Source organism: Castor canadensis, chromosome 13, assembly GCF_047511655.1.
Source record: "Castor canadensis chromosome 13, mCasCan1.hap1v2, whole genome shotgun sequence".
NCBI classification, from domain to species: domain Eukaryota; kingdom Metazoa; phylum Chordata; class Mammalia; order Rodentia; family Castoridae; genus Castor; species Castor canadensis.
Genome location: NC_133398.1, coordinates 97,775,444 through 97,792,092, shown reverse-complemented (window position 1 = coordinate 97,792,092; position 16,649 = coordinate 97,775,444). Strand labels below are relative to the sequence as shown.

Here is a 16,649-nt window from a genome sequence, read left to right as displayed (position 1 = left end):
ATACTTATCTGGCAGGGGAGATACCAAGATCAGAAAGGTGGTTTTCCCAGGCAAGACTTATCCATCGCACTCCAGATGAGCTAACCCCTGAAATTTCCCCAAATGTGGGAAACTCGACTGCATAATTTGTGATAATAGGGGGCTGCATTTATGCTCTCCCCTATTAAAAAAAGAAAATAATAATAGCTATCTCACAGAGTTTCTACAGTATGTGTGCAATGCCTAACATGCATACGAGGTGCTCAGTAAATGTAACTATTATCAAGGAGAAAAAACTGCATGGCATAGTAGAAGAAATTAAGATTAGTTCTAAAGTTAAATCATAACTTTGGCACTCAGTAGTTTAGGAAATTTAAGCTCACAGAAACTCAAATGTACTACCCTTAAAATGGAAATAATAACTGCCTTTTTGTGTTTACTGTTGTTTAAACAATGCACCTGGCATAATGGATATCACTTAGTAGGCACTAGACCAATGATCATTACCATCGTGTATTATTATATTAAGTTTCCTGATGTGAGTTCAGGTGGGCTGTATTTACAATGACTTGGTGTTTGGCTGTTTATTTGATTTTTGTGGGGCATTGGCAGTACTGGGGTTTGAGTGCTAAACAAGCAATTACCACTTGAGCTATGCCCCCAGCCATTTTTGGCTTAGCTTTTCAAAGAGGCTCTTGTGCCTTTGGCTTGGGGCCAGCCTCAGACCACAATCCTTCTCTCTTTACCTCCCAAGTAGCTGGAATTACAGATGCAAGGGAACATGCCCAGCTTGTGTTTTGAGATAGGGTCTCACTAACTTTTTGCCCTGGCTAGCCTTGAACTTTGATCTTCCCATCTCAACCTCCTGCATAGCTGGGATACAGAGTGTGCCACCACACCCTGTCTAAATTGTCACTTTAAAAATGTACCTTGTTTTACTGATCTTATTTGACTTTATTTCCATGTTGTGATTCCTTTGTTTTATTCTTATTCACATCAAATGAAGAACTAGAAATCATATTAAGAACAATGTTGAATCCAAATTACAAACATCTTATTCAGCTAATTGGGTTAAGTTGATAAGTTTCTGGTTTTCTCATTTCCTTTTTCTTTTTTTAAAAAAACAGGTTATGTTTTGGCTTCAGAAAGGGAAATGTTGAAGTTGAGACAGGATAGAGATACCCTTTAAAAGTTAAATAAAATAAATAGACTTGCAAAAGAAAAAAAAGGGAATTTTTCATGAGTGCCTGGAAACTAGCAAAAAATGCATCAAAACTGTTGTTTTCAGGAATAGCTATGATTACTTAGTTAAAATGTCCTGTATGAAATGCTTTCTATGTTTTTGGTGTCTCCACAAGGAAAATTAAAACAGAACATACAGCATTAGAGCCAGTTTGTTTCCAAGGAAGTTTATTATTAGTACAGCATTTAGTATTTAATGGACTAAGCCTATGTATGTGAAATGCTACAGAGAGATCTCTACACCAGCTGTGAAGAGGTGTCAATGTAAGCTTTGCCCATATGTTTTCCGGCTGATTAGTATCCATAAAATAGTAATAATCTAATAAAATTGACTTTATATTCCAGTGGAAGTAGAAACTCCCCTGTGTGTTGGGAAGTGGTTTTATTCCCATTGCCGTGGCAGAGATAGGACCAAAGCAACAAGAATATGCTCTCTAGACACCTTGAATATTCAGAATTTCTTAACATAGGCTTTGCTCTTCAAGCCTCCCTTTCTTCTGTCCCAGGTAGCCAGAACAATATGCTTCTATTCATGGCTTCCAGAGAAGGACAAAGAGTTACCCACTCACCAACATCTTCCTTGGCAAGAGGAGAAGAAATCAGATCCTTAGTAAACAATGCTGCTTCATCTGCCCTGGAAGACTAGATAAAGCTGTGGGTGTCCTTAGGAACCAGCCTGGGCCATAGGTGTCCCAGGGAGCCCTGAGTAGTTGCTAAGGAAACTCTGAACCTTTCCTGAAATAGCTGTTTCTTTGGGGAACCCCTGACTTTGTGATGGTCCCAGACAAAACTGTGATGAATACGAAGTGTCACATCACTCCAGATCAAATTCCTGCCTCATTTCATGTCATGCTCTATTTCATCACTCTCAGCTAAGCCTAGCAAAACTTACTTGTATTCTTCAGCCAATAGCTGAGTTCAGGAAATTTCAATAATTCAGTAACAATTTGGGGAAAATTGGCAACTAGAGGCTATTTACAATGCAAACAGGATCTATGCTCACTGATTAAAGAAGACTGGGAGGAAATTTAGGCAAGTGGATGAGTCTAGATGGCAGAGGCTCTTATGCACTCACCTGTCCCATTTACCTGTCATCCCCAAGGCCTTGTTTATTGCACAATGGAGCATACATCATTGTTCTTATTAAATTCTTTCCAAGATCGTCAATGGTACATACTAGAAAGAATGAATTTTGGAAGTACAATGTATGTCTTCATTAATTAATTTTACTAGTGACAGGTCCCTGAGGGCATTTGTGCTATAGAAAGGAGGCATAATGAGAAACAAAGACTTTGTAAAAATTGTGACTGAGAAAGCAGCAGCTCAATACTCATGTCAAAGCTTGTCTTTTGCTTATGTGCTTTGTAATATTGAGAGTGTATAATATTCAATTGCTTTCTACTTCTGATTACCATGGGGTCAAATGACTTAAGAATTGTTTTATTAAATGTGAATTTTCATTTTTAAAATTAAAAGCCTACTTCTGATTAGGGCAGTACAGATTTCTATTCAAAGGAAAGGTTGGACAGGACCGAGATAAAAGCAAAGAAAGAGGTCAGTAGTATTGAACCATCCTCTGCTTTTCTGGGTTGCCATAGGACACACAGTCACACACACAAACATTTTCTCACACACACTCACATGCACTCATACACTCACAGACAGAAACACACTCATACACATGTATTCACATTCACACACACAAACTCACAAACACATCACCTACACAAACTCTGAAACACACTCACACACACTCTCACAAAATCCACAAACCCACCCATACATATACACTCACACACACTCATACACAAACTCACATGCAAACTCTCCCACTTTCACACATTCACACAAACACCCTCAAATGTGTCTTTATTCTTTTGTTACATGGTGTCCAGGTTCCTTCTGCTGGGTTACTATTTTCCCATATTTATTTACCAAGACTAAGCCCCACTAGAAGTTATCAAGACTAACCCCACTGGAAGAAAATAGTGAGTTATAAACAACAATAGTCACCAAACAGTTTCTATTTAACTAGAAGAAAAGCTTTAGGAAGAAGAGTGAGCATTTCCATATTCATGATGCCACTTACTTCTCTTTCCAGTGTGGGACTTGTATTATTCTCCAGAGTTTATAGATGATAGAATGGAAGTCTACAGATCCTTAGGTGTTGTTTTCATAAATAGGTGAGATACAACCCCAATCATAAAACTCCAAGTCAGCAATACTTCTGTACCCCACAGGAGTCAAGTACTGTTGTGTACTTAACAGCTAAGGGGAACGAAAAGATTGATGGCCTTTTGTTATAATCATAGTCACACAGGAGATAATAAATTTTGACCAGAGGGAGTTTAGAGGCCTTAATTTGATCTGGCTGTGAAATTTCCTGGAAATGGTGTATTTGGAGAAAAGAAGTAACCAAAAGCCAAAGGAAATCAAGAACCCTGGTTAAGACAGAAAATGAAAATTCTCACACAGGGTATTTTTCTACAACTTTCCTGTTTTGTTCAACTCATTTTGTCAGCAGGAGTTCTCTTGTGAAACAGAAAAGGAAAAAAACTTTCCCTAACAATAACATCCACATGTCATGAAAGAGAAGAAGCAGAAGATTAAGCACAAATACAGATATTTTATTGCCCTAAGGCATTACTCACTTTCCTGACACATTATGTTTTTAATTAAAATTGCATGTGAGTTAAATAAAATGTTCACTTGGGCACTTCCCCCAGCCTTCTTACATGGGATCCTTGTTATTCTTTCAGCTTTTTTGGTAAAACTCAGTTGCATTTTCCAGCTGCAAATTTAGCAAACAGTCTGTATATTAAACTAACTTTAAAAAAATCTAATTTAAAAATAATTCATCCTTAAGTTACCCAGTTAAAGAGGGGTGGTTAGTAATAGAATCATTCTGCTTTCTGGATTCTTTCCTAGTTACTAATCAAAAACTTATGAAATTGGCATTGATAGAAAGTATTAAAAAAAGTACCATGATTTTTCTTGTAATACACATGTTTATCCACCTATACTCCCTTATTCTCTAAAGATTGCTATGATTGCAGCTATGGTTACATAATCTCACTATTCTCTAAGCTAATTGATTATCTTTTGGTAGACATTTATTGAGTTCAATTTATAAATTTCCTGATGTTCTGAGAGAATCCCTCTTGAAAATATTGATAGATACAAGGATATACTGGATGTGTGAGGGCAAATAAGCTGGGATGGGTGTATATATTGGTTCATTTGTAAGCAAAGGAAGTAAAAAGGACTTAGGAAGAAGCAGACACTTCAGCAGAAGTCATATGGCCCATGGTGTGAATCAGAGATAACCTTCAGTTGTAGTTGCATTCAGAGGCCTGGCTGTTCTGTTGCTGAAAGGATCATCAGGATTCAGATTCTTGCCTGGCCAGGAGGGCTGGGAGCTGGGAGTGTGAGGGAGGATTTGAAGCGGGGAGAAACACTTGTACTTGGTGGCCATTCTGAGTGTGGAGTGGTGGGGACTATGGCCAGAAATAGGGAGAAGAGAAGTAGGGAAGTTCAGAGGTCAGGTATGATGGGGGCCTGGACTGAGTCTCCTGGGGATGAAGCAATGGCAAGGACCACAGCAGAAAATATTGACAGTTTGGTGACTGGATGGACAGACTTGCAGGTTCAGGCCTGAGCTGCAGGAAGGTGACAGTGCCACTTTCAGGATGAGGATGTGGAGGAGGGAGGCTGAGTAGGGAAGGGTGGAGCACAGCAGGGTGGAGATGGAATTTCCAAAGGCAAGGTAACCAAGCCCACTTTGTGATTATAATTAAGTCATAATTCACTCATCAGTTGTTCTCATTTGCATAATCAGGTGGAGGATGGGGCTCAGTGATTAACCATCAAAGCTGGAGAGAGTGATCCAACTAAAGTAGACACAGAAGCTGTGACTGCGATAATATCACCACACATGCATGAGTTTAAGTCCAAGATATAAATATGTTAGAAAATACATGCAGGAAATCAGAGTAACTAATGGATACTAAATATATTGCACTTTAACTTGACCTAAGCATAGCTCCAAATGACAGGAAGTCAAGGTGGTTTGAGTCAGTGTGCTTCAACTGTAGACAGACATCGGGAAACTGTACATATGCATGGTGTATTTTCTACTTTCCCTCCTCCAAGTGTTGTGATTTTACTGATTGTAGGAGTAGAAATAATGTTTTTCCTCTTCTCTATCTCCTGCTATACAGAATGTAGATAAGATGCCTGGATCTAGAGCAGTATTTTGGGTCCTGAGTGAATATAGGAGAAGAGGTATTCATAGAGGTGCAACAGAGTGGGAGAAAACTGCATCTCTAATCTTCTAGGAACCAAACTTTTGCTCTGTTAGTCACATTGGAATCTAATTCTATAAGACATACTTTCTGTTTACATTAACAAAGTTCAAATAAGATTTTTGTCCTTCTCACATCCTGAGATTCTACTAATGCTTTGAAAGCAGTGGAATGATGGGTAAAAATAAAGGATGCAACCGTATAAAGCAGGTACTCCTGTGAAGAATCCTCACATACCATCACCAAGACATGCTGATGGGCTCTATCGCACATTTGCAGAGGTGTGGAGGAAGGTGACAGGGAGCTGAGTCCTCAGCATGAGTAGGCTGGCAGCAAGTAGGACAGTACACACAGAAGGTCATTGCAAGGAGCACACAACACAGAAACAGCAGTGGTGTGTGCGGATTCTGGCAGTGTCTTCTGGAAGGCTGGAGTGCTCAGGCAAGGGAGTACATCCACAGAAAACAACAGTGAGACTGGCAAAGGCCGAGCTTGGGGTGATCGGGCCAATGAGAAAGGACCCTGAACCAACAAAAGAGTTTGAACTCAATCTGCAGGTCAATGAAATGACCTACAAGGGCAAGAAGTCTGTTCACCACCGCCTGCCATTGAAGTAGTCACAGTTTCGTATTCAGCACAGTACAGTCTGTTACTAAAAAAACAGTGAAGGACCTCTGCAGAAATACATTCCAATCCCAAGCTTTTCCAAGGGACCCAGAGAATTTTAGAATTTTATGGGCACAAATCAGGGGAGGAGGAGAAAGAAACAGCACAGAGACAGTATGTGTGTGTGTGTGTGGTAGACAAGGGGGAGAAGAGATCCTGGAGACTTGCATCAGAAGGTTTCAAAGTATTCTCAGGAAAGATCAAGATGAATTTTGATAAGTTTAATTAAAGTGGAGGAGCACTTCTGCCTTAGGGAAGGAGAAAGCTGTTTCTAGATTATTTGTAATGAGAGACTCAGTTTTTCTACTTGATTTTTCTTTGCAGCTTGTCTATAGGTCAATGGTAATACATACTGAAATTTTTGGGGGGACACATCTTTCTCCATAGTCCAGCCTGGTCGGGGAATTGCTGTGTATCCCAGGCTGCCCTCAAACTTGAGATTCTTCTGCCTCTGCCTCCAGTGCTGGGATTAAGGCATGTGCCACCAACTCAACATAAATGTCTTTTTGATTGATAACTGTCTTTTTTCTAAAAGCATTGCATGTAACATTTATTCATTTTGAAATATTTCTTTATGTGTTTATGAGAAGGCTGGCACTTAGCGAGGTTATGACCTCATGTGGTAGAATCATCACAAGCTCTCACTGAGATCAGTGACTGGGAGGCACTTAGTTGGCTCTGGTTTCTTCCTGTCTCTCTGGGGCCCACAGTCCTGGTGGCTCCAGAACACTGTCTTCTATCCAAACAAAAATCACCAATAATAAAAGAAAAGTGAGTCTCTGTTTCCTTCCCAGGAGAAACTTTGTGGGAGTGGCTCTTGTGCTAACTCTCAAGGTTCTGGAAGCATTCACCCCAAAATGGAAGGGACAGCCATTAAACTCTTGGGATTTTTGGAAAGAGTAGGGGGAAAAGCTAGGAGCTGTCACCTGGGAACCTTGCAGTGCACCCAATTCAGAGAGAGGATTTTGTAGAGAAAATACCACCAAAACATTCAGACAAGGCTGCCTAGGGTGGATCTTCTCTTCCAGGCTCCACAACGGGTTTTCTGCTTTGTCACCTCAGCTGCTGCTTTGCTGTGTGGTAAGACTGATCATTTTCAATCAATCTTGTGGTGTAAGATCTGGGGGAAGGAGTCAATAAAAACTAGAAAGACATGGGAGGGCCCAAGGAGAACCCAGAGATCCCAGGGCCACAGGAAACTGTCCTTGTCCAATGATGTATCAGCAGGGAAAAAAATCCCAAGCCCTGGCATTGTAGCTACGTCTCTAATCCCAGCACTGAGGAGGCTGAGGTAGGAGGACCTCGATTTCCAGGCCAGCCTGGGCTACACAGTGAGACCCTGTCTCAAAAAACCAAGAAGACTGACTGTGAAAAGGCCAAAGCAGAGAAGCACGCTTTCACAGCACTCCAGGTGAATGGGAGGGCTTGGTACTGCGTGGAGAAATGGTTATTATCATAGAAAAGGAAATACACTGTCAATGACACTTGCTTCTCAATAATGGTCAAGAAGCAAGGACCAAATCAAAGATAAAACAAGGTAAGAAAGCAGATCAACACAAAATAGGCTGGAAGGGGAAAGAGATGAATATGAATATGAATTTGCTTTCCTCCTGACTCTGGCATGGTGTCATCTCCTGTCATCTCCTGTACTAAATATTAACTGAGTGAGCCAACCTTTTCACCCACCTGTTCACTCACACTTTTCCAGTGTAAGGTTGGGGGTTAAGCTTAGGGCCTGTACACTTAAGTCCCTTGTGCTTTGGTTATTTTTGGGATAGGGTCTCCCAGTTTTGCCTGGGAAAGTCTGAATTGGGATCTTACTATTTATATCTTCCACCCCTGGGATGACACATGCATGTGCACACCACTACACTCAGTTGCTGGTTGAGATAGAGTCTCTCTAACTTTTTGCCTGGGCTGGCTTCAAACTGTGATCCTCCCAAACTCTGCTTCTAAGTAGTTGAAATTACAGGTGAGAGCCACCACTCCTGGCAGGATCTTCTTGTTCTTTTTGTCCCTGGGAAAGGTAAAGTCCTTCTTGGTAGACATAATTTGTTCCTCTCTCATCCTTCAAAACACTTTGCTGACAGTGATCAGGTCCCTAATTCAGTGTTGCTTTGGATCTGCCTGCTAACTCTGAGATCAGGCAAACTTAGGTACACAGTATCCTTGGGTCCCTACACAGGGCCCACTCAGTTGCTATCACTGTGGCTTCTCTCCAGTCTTCCCCAAAGGTCCCCAGATCTGCTACATTTCTAAAAGCTCTTGTGTTTCCCACCCAGGTTCTACTGTCCAGCCCCATTTCTAGCTGCCACATGCCTTCTCAGGGAGTCATTTATCCAAACGCCCCTGGTCACTGCCTGGCAACGGGCAGCATTACCTTCAAATCAACAAAATTGTTAGTTTCTCTATCCCCAGTACAATTGCTAACTGTATTTCAGAAATGTCACTTTGCTATCCTCCTGCCCTTTTCCCTTCCTTCCTCTTTCCATAATTTTCTTCCTCCCTCTTTCTCTTTCTGCCTCCTATTTCCTTCTTTCTTCCTTATTTTGTCTGTGTCTTTGTTCCTCCCTTCTGCCTAGACTTTAATCTCTCAACTATCTCTGCAAACGATGCCTACCTTGTTCCTTTTTCTGTTCACTCAGAAGAAGAAGAGAGAAAAGAGAAGGGCAGAAGTTTTAGGAAGATTTTCTAAGTACAGAAAAATCCCCAGAAAAGGATTGCCCTTCCAGCATTAGGGGGAGCTCTGGACTTTCCCTGTGTTCCTCCCTCCTATGTACTCTGGGAGCTGTGAGCCAGGGACTTCACATTAGGACTTTGATGCTTTCAGAGGGGGACATTTAGGAAATCATCTTCCTCTCTTGTGGTTGTTTTCTTGTTTTTCTGGAGTCCATTCTCCCTTTGGATTTTTTTTCTCTTGTAATTCTTCTCTAACATGGCTGATGTGAGCTGGGTGGATATTTCTGTAACATTCAAGAAGGCAACAGCCCATGGTTTCCTTCATCATTCTGAAGACAAATAGATAACCAAGGTGGCCCTGAGGAAAGGAGTCTTGAGGCATTCTGTTTGAGTCTGCCTCTAAGGTAAAAAAGAATCTCCTCCAGTAAAATGTGGTTCAGATGATCCCAGGGGAGTACAGAAATAGCTCAGCTAAAGCACCAATGTGCATTTTAGTGCTCTTTTTAACCTGATGCCCTCAGGGATAAAATATATATGGCTTAGGGTCTTAGTTGGTGTGCAATTGTGAAGGGTGTCAGCCCAGAACTGGGTTCAAACTTCTCTTTTGCCTCATTCAAAAAGAACTATTGGCTGGGCATGGTGGCTCACGTCTGTAATCTCAGCTACTCAGAGGTGGAGATCAGGAGGTTCACAGTTTGGGAATGGCCCAGGAAAAGTGTTAGCAAGATTCCATCCTCAATGATAAGCCAGGAATGCTGGAGTGTGCTTATGATCCCAGCTATGCAGGAGGCATAGGTAGGAGAATCATGGTCTAAAGCCAGCAGTGGGCAAAAACATGAGATCCTATCTGAAAAATAACTAAAGATGAAGATGTGGCTCAAATGGTAGAGCATTGGGCTCAAGGTCCTGAGTTCAAAGTCCAGTACCACCAAAAGACCCCCCCAAACAACCAAAATCAACGAAGGGATTAGTTGAAAAAGGGCTTTAGCAGCTTTAGCAGGCTGAGGGGCTGCTATGAACATAGAATACTAGAAGAGTCACACAAGTAACTGAAGGTGGAATTAGAGTGACAGATCATATGAGCACAGTCCCAGATGAGCACAGGAGGCTATGTGTGAGGGGAGGAGCTCAGGTTGCCATTGATGCTGATAGGAGAAGGTGCAGCATCCTCTCCCCATCCTGCCTTTTCTTGTGTGGCTGCACTGGGGAGCCTGGGAACTGGTGTGTAGACAGTTATGGAGATCACAGCGTGGGGAGTACTTCTGATGCTAAGGCATTCAGAAATGGGTGAAGAGGCAGGGGAGATAAGAATCAGACCATTGATGTTCCAAACTGGCTTAGTAAAATACACTAAGTACAGGACAGAGTGAGGACACCCAAAAGTCAAAGGTTGGAGCTTAAGAGGGTAGCCATTCTCATAGAGGCTACATGCTAAGGTGGAGAGAGAGAGAGAGAGAGAGAGAGAGAATAAGACAGATAAAACCTTTTGTCATAGACCTCAGAAGAAAAGCAATAGATAAGAGCAAGTTTAGGGGAGTTAATGCATTTAAGTCATGGCTGGAACTGTGTTACACTTAGTGAGAATAAGGAGAGAGTAACACAAAGTGAATGAGATAAGAGACTTCAAAACAAAATAACACAAAACAACGGTGCCTGAGGAAGGAGAAAGAAGATGAACCTAGTGATGTTCCTCGTCTGTTGTTTATGGAGAGCTGACAGGGTACAGTGCAGAGAGGAAACTTAGAGCCAGGGTTTTCTCTCAGTTGGTGGAAGAGGCAGGACTATGAAGATACTGCAGAGTGAGGAGAAGAGATGGAGAGAGATCTGGAGTCCTCAGAGAGCACCTCTTGAGGCCTCAGCTGAGTACTGATCTGCACATACCAGTGAAGAAACCACCCAAGACTGGAAAAGATGACCTCAAGGAATACAAGGAGCAACCCCTGGCTCTAACGGGCTGGTAAGAGTTTGTATTCCATGAGCCAGAATGGAAACCTTCATGATACTTTGGGTATCTGCAGGACACTCAGGAAGGTATTGCCTCGATAGTGGGACAGAACCCTAAACAAAATACCACTGCGGTCCCACCAAACAAAGCTCCAAATGAAGTTTGAAAGCCTGAATCTATTTCCTAGTGACATGACTGGACTCCCAAATAAAAGTCAGGACTACTTATAGGAATACAAAGACATCAGCATGCATAAAGATAAAATTCATAATGACTAACATGCAATAAAAAGTTACTAGGTATGTAAAAGAGTGAGAGAAAAAATTCATTTGATAGAAAAAGACCCAGAAAGGACAGAGATGATAAATTAGTAAGGATTTTAAGATAGTTATCAAAACTTACATTTGATATGTTCAGAAAGGTAGAGGAAAACTGAACAGTTTAATATAGACAAATTATTGAAACCTACATTCCACATGTTTAGAAAAATAGAAGAAAATTGAGTACCTTAGGTAGAGACATGGAAGATATGTAAAAAGACAGAAATCAAAGCTCTATAAAGGAAAGATATAATGTGTAAGATGAAAAATAAAATATCTGTGATGAAAAATTAATTAGATCAGAGAACTTGAAGTCACAGCAATAAAAAGTATTCAAAATGAAACACATAGAGAAAAAATATTTTACAAAGAGCAAAGAATGATTAAGTTGTGGAATAACTTCCCACACTCTAATACATAGGTAATAGAAGTCCCTGGAGGAGATAAGAAGTTGGAGAGATATAATTGAAAAAAATACTGTCTGAAAAAGCTCTACATTTAATGAAAACTCCAAGCAGTCAAATTGAAGAAGTACAAGTAATCTCAAACACAAGAAACACGACAGAAGCTACATCAAGTCACATTGTCACTGACTAGCTTAAGAGAAGTGACACAGAGAAAAGTCTTAAAGGCAACTGAGGGACTGGGGGGCACTTTGCAGAAGTAAAGAGAAGAATGGCAGCCAACTTCTTGTAAGTGAGAGAATCAGAAGACAATGGAGTGGCATCTCTAAAGTTCTGAAACAAAAACTGTCAACCTAGAGTTTTAAACTTAGCAAAATGTCTTTCACAAGTAATTGTAAATGAAATACTTCAAAAATACACACAAAGGCTAACAAAATTCATTGAGGTTGTTGGTCCTTTCTCCAAATTATCATAGAAGTTGAAGGGATGGACAAGATACTCCAGGGAAATCAAGCTATGTACTCCTGCAGCTGTGTAAGATGGTGCTTGTACTGAAATAAGGTAAGAGACAGCTTCTAAGGCTCTGTGGAATACAGGAAGGTTACAATAGTCAAGTACTTTTCTCATCAGACTCAGAGCTAGAGCAAAGAGTAAGCTTTGGGGTAGTGAACTACAGGAAATGAAATTTGGGGGTCTGGTGGATTGGATCAAGAGGTAGAGCACCTGCCTAGCAAGAGTGAAGCTGTGAGTTCAAACCTCAGTACTGCCAAAACAAAACAAAAAAGAACTTTGGGAGTGGAATTATTGACAAACTTCCTTGGGAAGTTAATTTTCACGGTGTGGCTATCGCTCACAAGACAGAATTGTGGCCAAAACTGATATTCAATTTATCCTTGGAAAGCTAGGCATAGTGGCTCATGCCTGTAATCCCAGAACTTGGTAGGTTGATGTAGGAAGATTGCAAGTTCAAAGCCAACCTTATCTCAAAAATAAAAATGAAAGCAATTGTTCTCAGAACCTAGGTATCAAAGGATCAATCTAGTGGAAAATGTAGAGTTTAAAATATAAAAGTATTTGGGGATGGCACAAAACATAGGTTCCAAGAACTGAACTTCATTGGTTTAGTTCATGCTATCATTCATCAGCAGCAAGGTTAACTACACTGAATATAAGTTTATGTTTCTTTCTTGGTGAATTATCTGTTAATGTCCCTAATTTACTTGTTCTCTTAGAATATTTCTCTCTTCTGTATTAATCTATTCTTGCTTTTAATATTGTGACTATTTAACTTTCAAAATATATATGGAAAATATACTCCCAATTTCCTTGATTTTTATTTTATTTTCTGCTTCACAGACATTTAAAAACATTATTTGGTTAAATCTAGTATTTTTTTTAACTTTAAAGTTTCTGCTATTGGTTTGTTGTTTAGAAAGCTTTTCCAAACCACAAAGTTATATAAATATTTATCTATTCTTTCTTCTGATTCTTTTGGATTACTTTTTCCCCTACATTTTGCTATTCCATGTGGAGTTCATATGAATTGAGGTAGAATTCTAATTTAAAATTATTTCCAAACAGTTATTTTCATACTATTTTTGAGTAATCCATTCTTCCCATATTGAATGGTCTGTAATGTCTTTAACACATGAGGCACTTGCGTTCATACATATATTGCTATTCTGAGATATCCTTTTCTGTTCCTTATTTTTATCCCTATTTCATCACCATTTTAATAGCTATTACTTTTATGCTTTAAAATCAAATAGAATAAATCTTATAAAATAATTTTTCTTTTGTCTCAAATTTATTATGGTCATCTCTTGGGGGGAAACTTTAGAAATAATTTTCCAGATTGTTTTTAGCTATTTTATTAGAATTGGATAAAATTTATAGTTCAAGTTGGGGAAAATGAAATCTTGGCTCATAAAATATTTTCATCTAGGAATAGTTTGGCTTTTTTTGTCCAATTATTCAAGTCTCTTTTATATACCTCAATAAAGTTTTATAGTGTTTTCAAATAGATCTTATATATAATTTTTAGTGTTGTACTTGGGTATTTTGTACTTTATGTAACTATTATCTTTCTAGCTTGCTATTGTTAATACTTTGGAAAATATTATGTGTTTATTTTGTAGTGGGGCATAAACTGTAATTCATAAGTATATTCAGCTAATTTGGTGAGGGAGATGGCTATTTCTTGACAATCAAATCACCTACAAATAATGATATTTTATCCTCTGCTCCAATATTTGTGCACCATGTTCCTTTTTCTTCTGTTGCACTGGCTAAAACCTCATAAGAATATTGAACAAGACCCATGATCGTGGGCATCTTAGCTTTGATCCAGATCTTAACAGAGATGCCCCTTTGTTCCAACCTTAAGTGGTTGGTCACATGGCTGAGAAACAGGTAGGTATATTTGTCCTATTTAAGGAAATATCCACATTGCAGGTCACTGGAACATCAATAGAACCAATAATAGATATTTGTTTTTGTCAAATGTCTATAAGAATCTACAGCAAACTTAACAATGTGCCTCTCAGTTGTCCTATTGGGGACACAGTTGATGCGCTCAAATTCTGTGCTCTGAACCCAACTGTGACCATAAGCTGTTGACAGATGGGGCAGGGATGCTGAAGTCCAGGCCCCAGACACAGGGAGCTCCTCTGATGGGAACCTGCTTCCCTGAGCACTTCCCATCTGTCTTGCCTAGATTGCCTTGCAGTCTGAAGCTCCTTCTATCCTAACTTCCTTCCTCTCTTTTGTCCTTCCTTCTCTCCTCTCCTTGACCTGACATCTTTCCTAGCCTCCTTCAACATTTTCCATTTGTCTTTCTCAGGCATTTCTCCCCAGAAATCTCTTGTACAGCTCATGCTATTTGCAAAGCCATCAGACTATAGAGAAAATCAAGTGGAATAAAAAAAGTGAACTGAGACCTTTGAAACTATTCCAGGACTGGGGGAAGGGAGGCTAAAGGAGAAAGATGGAGGGGTGAATTCAACTAGGATATATTGTAAGAACTTTTGTAAATGTCACAATGTACTCCCAATACAACAATAATACGATGATAAAAAAAGAAAATCAAAGGTCTGCCAATAGAAAACCCTCAGTAATGACAACACACTAACACTCTGAGTACTATATTTTATTGTCATTTTTAATTCCAGTCTATGAATATATCTACATTCTCTTTCTTAGGTAATTAACTGTGATTTTTTTGCTTTTATTTATCTCTTCAGTTTTACCAGAAACTTGTCTGTGTTATTTTGTTTTTCAACAAACTAGCACTTGGATGTACTTATAACTTTATTTATTCCAACAAAAATTGAATAACTTTTGTTTTTGTATTTATCAACTTTATCCTGCTTTGTTGAAGTTTGTTTTGGATTTTGCTTCCTAACATCCTGCATTACATGTTTAGTTTCCTTTGTTTTCATTATTTCTTGCTTAGTAATGAAAAAAATTTAAGCATTCAATTTCTTGTATTTTTTTGTGTGTGTGAAAATTCATCAGTGTTGATCTGCCACGTCCCCAATGTCTTATTTAATTTGTAATTATTCATTTTTGAGTTGTTTGAAGGTAGAGTCTTTCCATGTAGCCCAGCCTCGTTTAGCATTCACTGTGCAGTCCAGGCTGACTTTGAACTCAGGATCCTCCTGCCTCTGTCTCCTGGGAGCTGGGATTATAGAGATGTACCACCACACCTGGTTTGTTTTGTAAGTAACTGGTAAGTGTAGTTTTGATGTACTCTTTGTTCTAGTAATTATTTGTGCATCCTCTTACACATTGTTCACTTATACGTTGGTTATAATTTTCTATTTTTATTATAATAATTAAAAATATTTCCTTATAAACTATTCTTTTTACAATATTTTGAAATTATTCTGTAGCCTAATATGTGACCAGTTAATATAAATATTCTATGGTTGATGGAAAATAAAGGGAAGCTTCTATTGCATGATTTTAAGTTTATAAAATTTGTCATATTTAAGAGATGTCCACTTGTACATTGTATGGCTATTGAGTAAATCTCACCAAATTTATTACTTAGTCTCTGTAATCTTTCTCAGTTTCTATTTTTTGTTATGTTAAATTAAGTTACTTCATACTATTGTTTTCTATACATTTCTCTCTGAATTACCAATGTGACATAATCCACTCATTCATCCATCTTTTCATTCAAGACTGTTTGACGGGTACCTAGTAAATGTCAGCAACTCTACTAGACTTAGTTTAGTGACAAAATAGATTTTTAAAAAATTCCAGCTCTTTTAGGACTTGCATTCTAGTGGAAGGAGGCAGGTAATAAATAAGGTAAGTAAGTAATAAAAGATACAGGAAGGAAGGAGGAGCGTTTGCAGCTTGGGGGAGAGAGTTGCAGTTTTCACAGGGCAGAGAGTGAAACTGAGCAACAATGTGAAGCAGATGATGGAGCTGGCCTTGAAGCTTTCTGAAGGATCAGCAGGGACTCTGTCCCCAAGGCAGCATCAATGCCTTGTGTGTTCAAAGGAGTAACCCAGAACTCCTGGAGCAGAGGGAACAACAGAGAGAATACCAGGAAGAGACCAGCCATCAGCACATATGACATGTGTGCATTGTGAATTACACCTTTCATCAATGTAAAGTGGCCTCCTTGCTGTGTTCAATGCTGTTTGCATGAAATTCAACTTTGATACTAAAATTCAGACTTTTTGTTCTTTTATCTTCCACAGTATGACATTTATTTATTTATTTTTTACCTATTTTGGTGGCACTTGCTAGGCAGGTGCTCTACCACTTGAGCCACTCCACCAGCCTTACAATATGACCTTTTAAATAGTCCTTAACTTTTAAATGTTTATGTCATTATGTGCCAAATGTACCTCTTAAGCCACATGATAGAATTTAGATGTTTATATTCAAGTTCCCCAAATCATTCATTAATTGTCAGAGTTGAGTCAAAGGGTATCTTATGAGTTTCCTCTTCCTTCAAAGACAAGGAGTTAAACTCAGTGTGCTCCCCCTTCTCTCCTGGTAATGCAAATAACCCTATAAATTGGGGTTTTCCATTTAGCTGATACTGTCTTTATCTATCTATGTGGCTTGTGGTATGGTGGTAGTCAGATTA

The 16,649-nt window shown here is 39.2% G+C and overlaps 1 non-coding gene across 1 annotated transcript; it reads left to right on the top strand.

The window, feature by feature from the left end:
* Nucleotides 1–163, top strand: LOC141415851 (U1 spliceosomal RNA). Its single transcript, XR_012440806.1, has one exon. It is a non-coding gene; the product is annotated as a U1 spliceosomal RNA (small nuclear RNA).
* Nucleotides 164–16,649: the final 16,486 nt, after the last annotated feature.